Source organism: Callithrix jacchus, chromosome X, assembly GCF_049354715.1.
Source record: "Callithrix jacchus isolate 240 chromosome X, calJac240_pri, whole genome shotgun sequence".
NCBI classification, from domain to species: domain Eukaryota; kingdom Metazoa; phylum Chordata; class Mammalia; order Primates; family Cebidae; genus Callithrix; species Callithrix jacchus.
In genome coordinates this window covers 12,453,186-12,466,140 of record NC_133524.1, presented here as the reverse complement: position 1 = coordinate 12,466,140, position 12,955 = coordinate 12,453,186, and the positions used below count along the sequence as shown (strand labels likewise).

The 12,955-nt window shown below is 39.3% G+C and overlaps 1 protein-coding gene across 16 annotated transcripts in view; it reads right to left on the bottom strand.

Annotated features, from left to right (window-relative positions):
- Positions 1-12,955, bottom strand: part of FRMPD4 (FERM and PDZ domain containing 4) — a 908,838-nt gene that overhangs the window by 479,501 nt on the left and 416,382 nt on the right. The gene's annotated exons all lie outside the window — the stretch shown is intronic.

The window sequence follows — 12,955 nt, the reverse complement described above, 5'->3', positions numbered from 1 at the left end:
TATGGAGTAAGGGGTACAGACTTTCCCAGAAGAGGCTCTAGGAGGGATCCAAAAAGCAGTAAAAAGAAAGGATCTTGAAGAAGAAGAAGATGGCTGATCAATACATTGGCAAGGCTGAAAAGCAAGGAAGTTGGAAAACTACTGCTATAATGTTAACCCTTCCAATCCCAAAGAACTTCAGATAGCTAAATAAAAGCCTTGTGTAAATAGTTGTTGGTGGTGATATTATCAATCAAACAGCGTTCTTTTCTACACGTGGCAATGTAGAAGAACAGACAGATAGCACATGACAAGGAGACAGTCTAATGAACAAATTCAATGAAATCAGAAATTTTGACTGAGATGAGCAGAAAACTGTTCATACATTGCCTGCCTTTCTACCACCAGCCCTGCCATCAAGAAGCCCTACATACTGGGAGGGCTTTAGGCCCTCTTCATGTTGATTAGGGTTGATCAGGGTTCAACATAATTTATTTGAATCCCAAAGCAAGCTGCTTCAGCTGCCTACTAGGTTATGCCAATATATTCAATTGTCCACTTGACATCTTCACCTGGATCTCTCACATGCATTTTGTAATCAACAGCCTAGGGCTAAACTAATGGTCTTGTTCCCAAGTTGGTCTGTTGCTTATCTTGCTAAAAGGCACCAACATCCACTCGGGTGCTCTTACTGCATCCTGGCTAGCCTTAGCTCCTCACATGCTATTAATCATCAAATCCGATCAATTTTAACACTTAATTGTTTTTCTGTGTATTCAACCTCCCTCCCTCCAATGTCAAAATCACTGCAGTAGCCTGCAAAATGGCTATGTACATCCACTCTTGCCCTTGTCAAATCCATTTTGTTTTTCAAGAAATACTACAACACATTTTCTATTAAAAAATTATATTCGGACTCTGGGCTGCATACCACTGAACTGATGGGGAATCTGGACTTATTTCTTCCTGGTGATCCTCCCTTTCTAGAGAAAGGAAAAAGAAAAAACAACAACAACAAACATTATTTACATCTCATGTTTTCCTGATGATATTCCCTTGTTCATGGAGTATGGAGTACACTCTTTACTGGTCCTCTCTTAGTAGAAAATCTCTTGAAATTTGTTTACTAGAAAATATTTATTTCAATCCATTTTTGAAATTATTTTTTTGGATATATAATTATTGGTGTGGAGTTCCTCTCTCATTCACTCCTTGCTACCACCTGTCCCTCCCTTCTCTCTCCCTTAGCACTCTGAAGATATCATTATACTACACACACATTATCCAATTATTTTAACTAAAAATATACTTGGAATAATTCTATCCGCTTCAAAAAATACAATCTTCATTTTTATATGAGAACTAGCATCAATAATTAATGCCCATTACTTTGAGTAGAGGATAATGACATGAGGTATGGTATATTTGAATTTAAGACAGAGACAGCTTAACTAGATTCACAAAACCCACAAGAGTATAAAACTCATAGCACGTTAAAAATGTCTTATTAAGGACACAGATTATGTTTAAATGATAAGGACCAGAAATTATGAAAACTAAAATGAAATATTCATAATGCTGAGGGAGAGTCAGATATCTGAAGCTTTTTATAACGTCTTTGATAAGTGAAAAACACCTCTGGTGATGGACAACTCACTCGCTGTTTCCAGCTGAGCAGGAAGAGGTACATCCTCTGATTTGCTTCATAGCTTTCCTCTTCCAATTTTCCTTCTACCTTTAGAAAGGAGTGGCAGGAAGTCTATATCTTCATCTAGAGCACAACCCACCGAGTATTCGAAAAAACATTTCTATACTTGTGCATGTCTTGCTTGCATTTGTTCCTTGCTTCAAACAAAAAATTAAAGACCCCTCACCTATATGACATTCTTTTGTGTCTTTCCCACTGCATCTTTTCTGTCCTCTGGATGTTCTCATAGGTAGCTTAAGTCTCTAAGATTTGGTGGCCCCAAGCCCTCCAGTATACTCAAATATAATTTGAATTCCTTTATATATTAATCAAAGTCCTATTTCTAAGAATATTTCCTACTCTTGACCTTCCTGCCTAAAGTAGTGAAATATAGTCATTTTCATTCTATTACAAATTAAAGACTTGACTCACACATGCCCTCCAACAACAGTTAGGCCATGTTAGATTTCCTGCACTATGATATGTTGAACACACCTGAGTTTTTTCCTCCTAGTACATATGGTTTTCCATATGTCTGATCTTAATTGATATAGAAGTAATTAACACATACATAAATGTTATCACATGTAGATTTATGCACATGACCTTCACATTTTTCATTGTGATATTTTCAAATTCACAGATTCAAGAGCTTGTGAGAACACCATGATCTAAAATCTCTTTCATTTCCTCTACATAAGGTAGAATAATCAATATCAGCAATTGGAATCATTCAAAATGAAGAAAAAATTGCACTTCATAAAATATTATTGTTTGTAGCATTCAAAGAATGGTTGAGGACATACTCTGTGTTCTTCTTTTCTTTATCTTATACCTTTCTTTACTAATATACTATTAATGTTTCTGATCTTTAGAAATCTCCGGTCTATTTTTATACTTGGAGTTCAATGTGCCCACTGGTTCAGACAAATATAATCTCCAAATGTCGGATTGCTAGATGCTGAGAGGCTCTGCATACCCCAGATAGTACAGTACCCTGCTATTCCAGAGTCTGGGGTCCTCATAACAGATCACAACAAGCCATGTGACTTAATACACAGCCATTTAACCTTCCTGAGCGTATTTTCTTCTCTATCAAATGGGGACACCAATAACTGCTCCATCTCACAAGGCCTTTTTGAATTGTGCTATAGATCTAAGCATACAGGTTTCTTTGAAACTTAAAAGAAAGATTTTCTATAAAGCTAACATTTCTTGAGGATTTATTATGCACCACAAACAATTCTTTTTGTGCAATATTTTTTTCAAGCTTCACGAACAATCTTATGAGTTTGGTTTCATTTTTCCTCCACTCTGCAAGGAAAATGGAGCTCAGATTGGTCGGCCACTTTGTGTAATGTTCCACAGCTACCAGAGGAGGAGGTGAGAATGTAACGAAGGTTTCTCTGAGTCTAGACCTTCTACTCTTAGCCAGTAGGCAACACAGCCACATGCAACTTACTGTGTTTGGGTCAGTGCTCATTAGCTCCCCTGTCTTCCCTAAATATGTGTGCTGATCTGCTGTCTTAGTCCAGGCTCTCTAGAAGCAGACACTGAAAGGAGGGTTTGTGTGCAAGAAATTATAAAGGTAGTACTCCCTAGGAACACTTGATGAGGGAGCAGGGGAAGCAGCCCAGGGAGGGGAGGAAGCCAAGAAGAACAGAACCCTGGAAATGTCTCATAGGGGTAGATTTGGCCTGAGTCCACAGGAGACTCCAATATGAGTTACATGTCCAAGTTGCCGTGACCTGAGGCAAAGGATCTGGGCCTTCATGTACCAGCACTAGACAGTCATGAGTCAAAATCTATGTGTTTGTGTGTACAGGCTGGGGGCATCATAGCCTCCCAGCTACTTCTGTTTTTCTTTTCATTAAACAAAGTGGGTTTCAAAGTAGGTTCTCGCAGTCAAGGTTGGAAAGGATCTTTCCACCAAGAAAAGGACAAAAAAGCAAAATCAAATCAAATAGAGAGGGAGGGTAGAGAAACAGTAAAAAGTATATGAAGGGATCCAGGCCAGACCCTGACATTGTCTGCCCTACCTGGAAACCCTACCTGGAAACCTTTTACCTGGCTTCCCTGTGGAAGACATCTGCTCCTTGCTCTTTCATCAGTTGGGTCTTCTCCATCTTCAAGGCAACTGGCTGAAACTGTAACTCAGTAAAGCATATTTCTGAACATCAGACAAGTTTACCACATTTTACATTCCATTTGTAATGTCTGGAATTATTCTTCCTTTCATGGTGGATCAGTACTCAGAGTAAGGTTAGTTTTAAACAGCGGAACAATGAAATTCAGCTGGGTGCTTTGGTGCCCTGGTGAGATGATAATGGAAAGATAGGCCCAGAGCCTGGCTGGAATCTTTACAAGCAAAGGCCTCTCCCAGCAAGGGCCAAATGGAGCAAGGGAACAGAACAGTGGAGGTCAAGGGGCTCTTGGTCAAGGGAGCTCTAAATGGGGATATTTGACCTGAAGCATCAACTAGAGAGCATGCATTTCCTGGGTTCCTGATCTGCAATTCCACAAGCGCTATACAAGAGGTACTGCTTGCATCCAACCTTGGCCTGTACTTTAGTGAGATCTTTCTTTTATTTCCCTAGAGTAGCCAATTTGACTGAGATAAAGAAACTGTCCAATTAAGAAATTTCGATACTATTCTTCATTCTATGAAATTAATTCTGTAATATGCACCAATCTGTCCCAAGGTACATTCCCTTTATAATGTGTATCAGTGGCGACATTTGCCAAAGAAATATCTAGTCAAATATGAAAATTCTGGTTTTACTGTGGAGTATTTGCATATGGTATTCTCAAGAAAAGTAAGAATTCATAAGATGTTATAACCTACTGAACGGAAGTATAGATATGTCTGATGGTCACATTAGCCAATTTTGCCACGAAAATAATCATTGTCAAATTAAAAAGTTTAAAAAGCCAACTCTCAGACTGCATTTAGGTATGGCAGAAGACATTGTTAAATGCCCAGTTATAACTTGCTCCACTAACAGTTTCCAGTCGAAACTGCAGTGTGTTTCTGGAAATTGAGTCACTAAGTAAACCTCCCTGGCAGACTAATATCACAAAGAACCTTAAGCACACCAAAAAATTACCTTTATGCCTTTCGTGCCTACTATAATTCAAGATTTTGAGCAGGACACACATACACACAGAGAATACCACAATTATTAATTAAACCCAATACAAAATAAGCTTAAATGTGCATACTCTGTCCAATAAAAATTATATTCTAAAGTAAGTCCCACAAAATGAGCACAAAGATTCTGTGAGGGGCTTTGAATATTGCTATCCACTGCACACATAACTGCAAAATAAAACTAGACTAGGTTGGGGTTTTTTGGTCCTAAAAATAATGTATCAGTTATAACCAATATTCAATAACTCATTAACATTTTTGTCTTGTGATAATTTAGAATCATTTTTGAGGGAATGATTTTGATGTCTTAAGTCTCTGCAAACTGCCCAAATGGTCTTCTTTCTCTCTCAGTATACTTCTGGTTGTTAAGCACACACACTTTCAAAGGCATCCCGCTTTTCTTAGAGGTCCACTGAATAGAGAAAACAGTTAATAAATGTGTGTTAGGGATGATAATGATGGTGTTTCTAGCCCCCAGAAAGCACGATTAAGTAGGAAGCAAACCTCTCTCATCTTTACCCTTCATCTCAGGTACCTTCATCCAGCTACCCCAGGGCAACAATTCCCAGCCATGACCCCAGGAAACAGCAGCTCATCTGGCTTGGGTTATTCCTTTCTCTTCCTTCACTGTTAGCTAGCTTTGTCCACATTCTTCCTCAGTCTGTCTATGTTGCCCTATTAAATATGGTTGGTGACATTAACTCCACCTTTTCTCTATGGAATCTGCTTGGACCTGTGGCTTTCACAAAAACCAAAGGTCAGGCATCCATCCTTCCCTCTCCCTTCACAATTTAATACCACAAGTGACCTAGAGCACACTGAAAAATGCCTTGTGTGCCTATTATAGTCAAGACTTTGAATAGAAGAATACATTTAAATACATACATCATATGATACAACATAAAACAAAGCATATGCAGCCTTCAAGATAAAAAATCTTATATGCTTAAAAATCCTTACTACTATAATTCAAATGTATTTGTTTTCTTTTTTGTTTTTTGTGTTTTTTTTTGGTTTGTTGTTGTTGTTTTGTTTTTTTGAGATGGAGTCTCGCTCTGTTGCCCAGGCTAGGGTGCAGTGGCATGATCTTGGTTCACTGCAATCTCCACCTCCCGAGTTCAAGTGATTCTCCTGCCTAAGCCTCCAGAGTAGCTGGGATTACAGGCTTGTACCACCACACCCAGTTAATTTTTCTATTTTTAGTATAGATTGGGTTTCACCATGTTGGCCAGGCTGGTCTTGAACTCCTGATCTCAGGTGATCCACCTACCTTGGCCTCCCAAAGTGCTGTGATTACAGGCATGAGCCACCATGCCCAGCCTTGTTTTCTTAATATATGTATATGACTAGGAAAAAAAAGGCTAAGAGGACAGACATCAAAATGTCATCAGGGTTATGATTGAGCATTAGAATTATGGATACTTTCTTTTATTCTCTGTGGTTTTTACACTGTTTCCAAATTTATTACAGTATAATTATAAAAACAACAAGTAAAAATATTCATATTCATTAAACCTAGAATATACATGACCCCTAACAACTTCTTCTAGTATTTGGAAGTTTGCTAACATGTTATAGAATCCCTTAACATTTCCCTAAGAAACTAAGAAATCAATTACCACGTTAGTTGCTTGAACTCTACAAGGACTATCAGAATTATCTCTTGTGAAAACTGCTAAGGCAAGAGGATATCTTGCCTTAAATGTCAATAGTACTGCTGTTGAGAATCCTTACTCTGGAAATAAGGAAGTGGTAGAAGAGTAAGACAAGAGAATGCACATATTGTCATCTCCTATAAGACGAGTATGAAGAAGAGTCTTATTTTTGCAATAAGTGAGACTTGAGATTGGAAAGGGATACCTATATAGAAAATTTCTGTCAGCAGCTGGAATTACTACACTTTGTGTAAAAGCCCCCATAAATTGTGGTTACTCTCAAAAGGCATATTTCAGTTTCTTTGAATTTCACCTCTGAACACTCTTTGTGAGTTAAAGGAACAGTACATGGTATAAAAGAAGATAACAAGCTATAACAGGTAGGAGATAGAGAAAGAGGAATATGAGTAATTGCTTGAGACAATTAGAGTACCTAGAAGGACTCTCTTGACATTTCAGAATACCTTGAACACAAAGTTAAGATTCAAGTGATCTGAATGGTAGATCTACTTTGTTATACCAAACTGCCTGACTTTGTTCAAATTATTTAATCTCCCTGAGTCTCACTTTCCTCTTTTATAAACTTATCTATCTGATAAAATTACCACAAGTCTGAAAAAAAAACCAAGTGACTATTAGTAAACCTATAGACAGTCTGTTATTTTTTACTGATTAGACATCAATTTTGTTTAACAAATTTCTCTTTTAAAATGTACATATTGCCAGGCTTGGTGGCTCATGCCTGATCCCAGTACTTTTGGAAGCCAAAGTGGGTGGTTCACTTGAACCCAGGAGTTCAAGACCAGCCTGGGCAACATAATGAGACCCCATTTCTAATTTAAAAAACAAAAAAATAAAATGCAGCTATGCTGGTCTGAGTTCATCCCCTGAGACATACATGCACCAGTGTGAGCCACTTAAACAAGTAATAAATCACATCCATCCTTCTTGAGGGCCATGGCTTAGTGGAGAGACAAATGATTTTGGAGCTCAGTCACTCCAGAGGACGGCACTTGGGGATAGGTTAATAGTGTGTTGCGTTCAGAACTCTAGATGATAACATGGAGCACCCAGTAACTGGCAGAAGGGAGCAGAGGTTCTCAATAAGGAGTGATTTTGCTCCTCTCTTCCAGGGGACATTTGACAATATCTGGAGATATTTTTGATGATCACAACTGGGGAGGGGATGCTATAGATATCCAGTGGGTAGAAGCCAGGGACGCTGCTAGACAGCCTACAATGCACAGGATAGCCCTGCACAACAAATCAGTATCCATCAGTATGTCAATAATACTGATGTTAAGAATCCTTGCTCTAGAAATGAGGAAATGGCATAATTAAGAGACAAGAAAATCCAAGACCAATTTCACCCACTCTGTGAATCCCCTTAAGAGTCCAGCTGGCACCATTTGCTGGTTTATTCGACCAAAATATCTTCTCCTAGGCATATTAGTTGGCAACACTTCTGGGTTTAAATCACAAACTTAGGTGGCCAGAAATCTGATTTCTGAATTTTTCGTCACCTTCTTTTCAAATTATAAGAACCTTATTTTGGCAGGTGTAATGATGCTCTATGACCATCATGTTAATGGAAAGTGAGACCTTAATTTTAAGGTGTCCAGGAAAGATTATACTAAAACGTGCTAAAAAATGCTGAACGGGTTCAGGAATCTCATGCAATATGTATCTCTTTTTGTCTGTACTATTTCTCATCAGTAGAAAAAAAAAGAACAGAAATTACCATAAGAATTATACAAAGAAAAAAATATGTATTTTTCTTAGGACTCTAAGTGGTTCAACAGCATTATCAGATAACGTGAAAATATAGCCTTAAAAAGAATCAAAGTCTTACTCCAATTTCAAGGAATGAAGACCAAGAAGCTCAAGAAAATTAATAGGCTTATCCTGGAATTCACAGTGGTTTCACAGCAGGCCACTGTACCCTGGACTATCGATGAAGCAATGATCCTAAGGGCTGAATAATCCTGTAAGTATCTTTCTACCATTCTAGTATTTTCATCTGTGAAGAGCACACAAACATAACCTTTACATATCAGAATATGGTGGAAAACTGGAACTCTTCATTTCTGTGAAGTGAATGAAGAGTCAGCTCTTAGAAATTGAAGGACGGATCTCATTTTGATGAAATGTGAACCAAAACCTCTTTGATTTTTAACACAGCAGCAATCCAACTGAGAAGCAGTCTTTCCAGAAACCCCATGGGGTTTGGGGTTCAGTAATTTCAAGGAAATGAATCACAAGAAGCAGTGGTTAGCTGTCAAAACATCTGTTTGCAAAACCCTAAAGGGGAAAAATATCAATGGCATCCCTGCTTGGAGGAGAAGGTACTGGAACCATAATTTAAGTACAGACAACTGTGAATCAATCTATCCACGGTGATTATATTTGGATGTCGTCTTAGTCCATTTTGTGTTGCTGTAACAGAATACCACAGACTGAGTAATTTATATTGAGAAAAATTTTATTTTTTAGTTCTAGAGCCCAGGAAGTCCAAGGTCAAGGAGCCTAGATCTGGCAATAGGCTTCCTGTTGCATCACTCCATAGCAGAAGGCAGAAGGCGGAAGGGCAAGGGCACATGAGAGAGAGAATGAAAGAGAGGAATGTGCTGAACCCATCCTTCTTATCAGGATTCCACTCCCAAGATAACCCACTCCCATGATAATGACATTAATCCATTCATGAGGGTGGAGCACTCACAGCCTAATTCCTAATACCATCACAATAGCAATTGAATTTCAACAAGAGCTTTGGAGGTGGTATTCAAACCAGAACAGACATCCTCTATGAGATGAAGCCAAGAACTCCTTGAAAAAAAAAATGAGGACATAACAGAGGAGAAGAGATTGAAAAAAAGAGACCAAGTGGGTGACATCAATCATCATTACTGCTCTGGCAGAAAATATTTAGTGTCTGACAAAGGACTTGCTGGCACTTCTCAACACTTGGGTTCTCTTTGCCTTGCTAAGAAGCTGATGAGCCTCAGAGCTGGCCACAAATACAGTTCCTTTGTGAGTAAAAAATCCCAACCCACTGTTTTCCCCCTTTTCTTATCATTTCTGGGCAAGAGAGCTTTAAAAGAAAAGCCCAGATTAAGGGCGGTTCAGCCAGGCAACAACTCTCTGCATAGAGCACGTTTATGTAAACGAGCCACCCCTCTTCCTGCAGGCCCACCCTCAACATATGCAAGAATGCAAATAGAGGGCCACGCACTATACTTCCAATTATGTAAAAGTTCCAAATCGAGCTAATAATCTGTTAAATCAAATATGTGTTATAGCCTCCTAATCTGACAAATGTTCCCTCATAAGGACTTGCAAGGTAGTTTCAAATTTAAACAATTTATGCCCCTCATAGTGTCACCACAGTGTGGCAAAAGGAGACTGCCTCAGGACCCTGCCCTCTCTTTTCTCCAATTCACACTCAGGGACACTCCAGAGCTCCATGTGGACATGTAGTCAGGCATCTCAGCTCTGTCCACCTTCCCCTGCAAATAGACCCACTGGAACATTCTTCAGTGAGGCCTATCCTTTGGATCCCTGGCAGCAGAATTCCAGGATCTCAGGTACACAGCACATGGACTAGAACAGGAGCTGGCAAAGTTTTCCTCCCAAGAGCCAACTTTTTAGTAAACATTTTAGACTTTACAGGCTATACTGTCTCTGGATTTCAACCACCACTCATACCCCACTCCTTCCCTGGCCTGGCAACAAAATGTGTAACAGTACAAAAGGGGCTTTGACTGAAATCCCTCCAATAAATCAGAACTAGGGGCACCAGTCATATTAGAAGTCCACAGTGAACCCCGTCCTTAACTGGGGAAAATAACATTTCCTCTACTGCGTCAAGAGAAGGGAGATCCCATGTGGAAAAAAGAAAAACTATCTCCCCATCCACTAAGTGGTAGAGTGATCAAGTCTGAAGGGGCATGTTTATCTCTTCCAGCTCTGAGGGAAGGTAGAAGTAACTTCATCCCAACTAGAGGGGACTGAACAAGAGAAATTTAGCTGACCCAATGGCAGAATCCTCTGGGCTTGGCTGGACTCCAGTTGATAGCCAGCCCACCCAGTCACACACAGTTTCTGGGCACACTTCCTCTTTGGAAGAAGAAATGCAGCTTCATTGAAAAGAAAAAAACAAAAAACAAAAGCCAGGTACAGTGGCTCACACTTGTAATCCCTGCACTTGGGAGGCCAATTCAACAGGATCATTTGAGCCCAGGAGTTCAAGACCGGACTGGCCAATATAGCGAAATACCATCTCTACAAAAAATTTAAAAAATATGAAATTAGCTGGGCATCATGGTGCATGTCTATAGTCCCAGCTACTCGGGAAGCTGAGGTGGGAGAATCATTTGAGCCCAGAAGGTCAAGGCTGCAGTGAGCTGTGACTGCACTGCTGTACTCTAGATCAGCCTGGGCCGACAGAACTAGACTTTGTCTCAGAAAAAAGGCCTTTTAGATGGACAACTGTTTCTGTTCCAGTGGTAAGCAATGTGGGTCCAGGATAGCTGTACAGTGCCTAGAATAAATGCATTATCATGCTTCACCTTCCCAGATGTCACAGAGAAAAACTTCCATAAAAAAAATAAACTAGGTTTTTTTCCCTCCACCTAGAACCTTTAGTATGCTATATAATGACGAGAACATCTTCAGTTTTGTGAATAAAAGCAATCTTATATAGGTGCCCCCGATACTTTACTCTTACCTTTCAAATATCTGCTACAACAACATATAAGACATTTGTACAGTGAATTCGCTAACTAATCTGAAAGTCTGCCATGATTAATTCGCACATGTATGCCAGTAAAAATGTTCAATGTGCTCATCAGGCTAGAAGAGAGGATGTGGATTGCACTGCAGTTATTGGATTGGAACACATCTTGTGCTTGAGTTGTTTAAATATCTTGTGCATAAGCATGATAATCTTTTCCATAATATCAACTGAAAATGCCTTTTAAAAAGATGGAAAATTCCATGAACAAAGCAGGAAAGATAGGAGCACTATAAAATCTCACATTAAAACAAGAGGTGGGAATGATGAAGCATATAAAAACAGGTGAACAGGCCAGGTCTACTGGCTCACACCTGTAATCCCGATACTCTGGGAGACCCAGGCTGGAGGATCACTAGAGCCCTGATATTGGAAATCATCCTGGGCAACATAGAGAGATTCCCATATCTACAAAAAATTTTTTTGAATTAGCTGGGTCCAGGTATGGTGGCTCATGCCTGTAATTCCAACACTATGGGAGGCCAAGGCAGAGGATTATTTGAGCCCAGGAGTCTGAAACCAACCTGGGCAACATTCCATGACCCTGTGTCTACAAAAATTTTTAAAAATTAGCTGGGCATGATGCATGGGCCTGTATTCCCAGTTATTCAGGAGGCTGAGGAAGGAGGTTGACTTGAGCCCAGGAGATCTAGGATATAGTGAGCTATGACTGTGCTACAGCATTACAGCTCAGGTGACAGAGCAACGTCCTTTCTCTAAAAAGAAAAAATGAAAAAGAAAGAGAAAAAAGGTGAACACAAGAAAGACGTAACTGAGTCATTCTCATGACTCCATATACCTTGCACACAGGCCAATCCAATGTTTACTGGCAGTGGCGTGCTTGTTGCAGTAGAGTAGGAAGATGTAATTTGCAGTTAGTGCTGCACAGTAGCATTACATACTGCACCCAAGCCTACAAATGCATTATGAAAAGGTACATAGTTTGGCAATTTTTGTTCTATATGCTTTGTGTTATGCAGAAATCCACTGTAGAATGTTACAGATTAGTTTATTGATATTTGGGGGAAACTGTTTAGAGTTTTAGATGGGTTGGAAGTCCATTATTATTCTTCCTTTTAAAAATAAAGTAATAGCGACTCCTTGTATGTAAACTCAGCATTCAACACTTTTTTTTTTTTTTTTAAGAACAGGTCAGTTTATAAAGGATGCTATGAATGAGAGTACAAGTTTGGTGAACAGAGATTACCATTAACATTTTTTAGAAATGAGATGATCATTTAATAGAAATGTATAGTTATTTGGAAGACAGTGGATTGGTTAGTCATGTGGGCCCATACAATCTCCTTAATTATAAGTTAAAATAATTCTTAAAATATAGATAGATTCACATTTAACCTGTGAATGATTTCCAAGGTCAGGCAACAACCTTAAAGTATATGGAGAACCTACTGGAAAGTTTAGAGGGAAGGAAGTGATATGTCAAGATGCCATGGAGGGCCAGAAAAGTCCTGGAAATGTCTTACTTTTCTTCTTCTTCTTTTTTTTTAGAGACAGGGTCTTGCTCTGTTGCACAGGCTGGAGTGCAGTGGTGTGATCATAGTTTACTTTACTGCAGCCTTGACCTCCTGAGCTCAAGTGATCCCCCCACCTCAGCCTCTCGAGTAGCTGGGACCACAGGCACATGCCACCATGCCAGGTAAAGTTTTTAAACCTTTTATAGAGATAGTCTC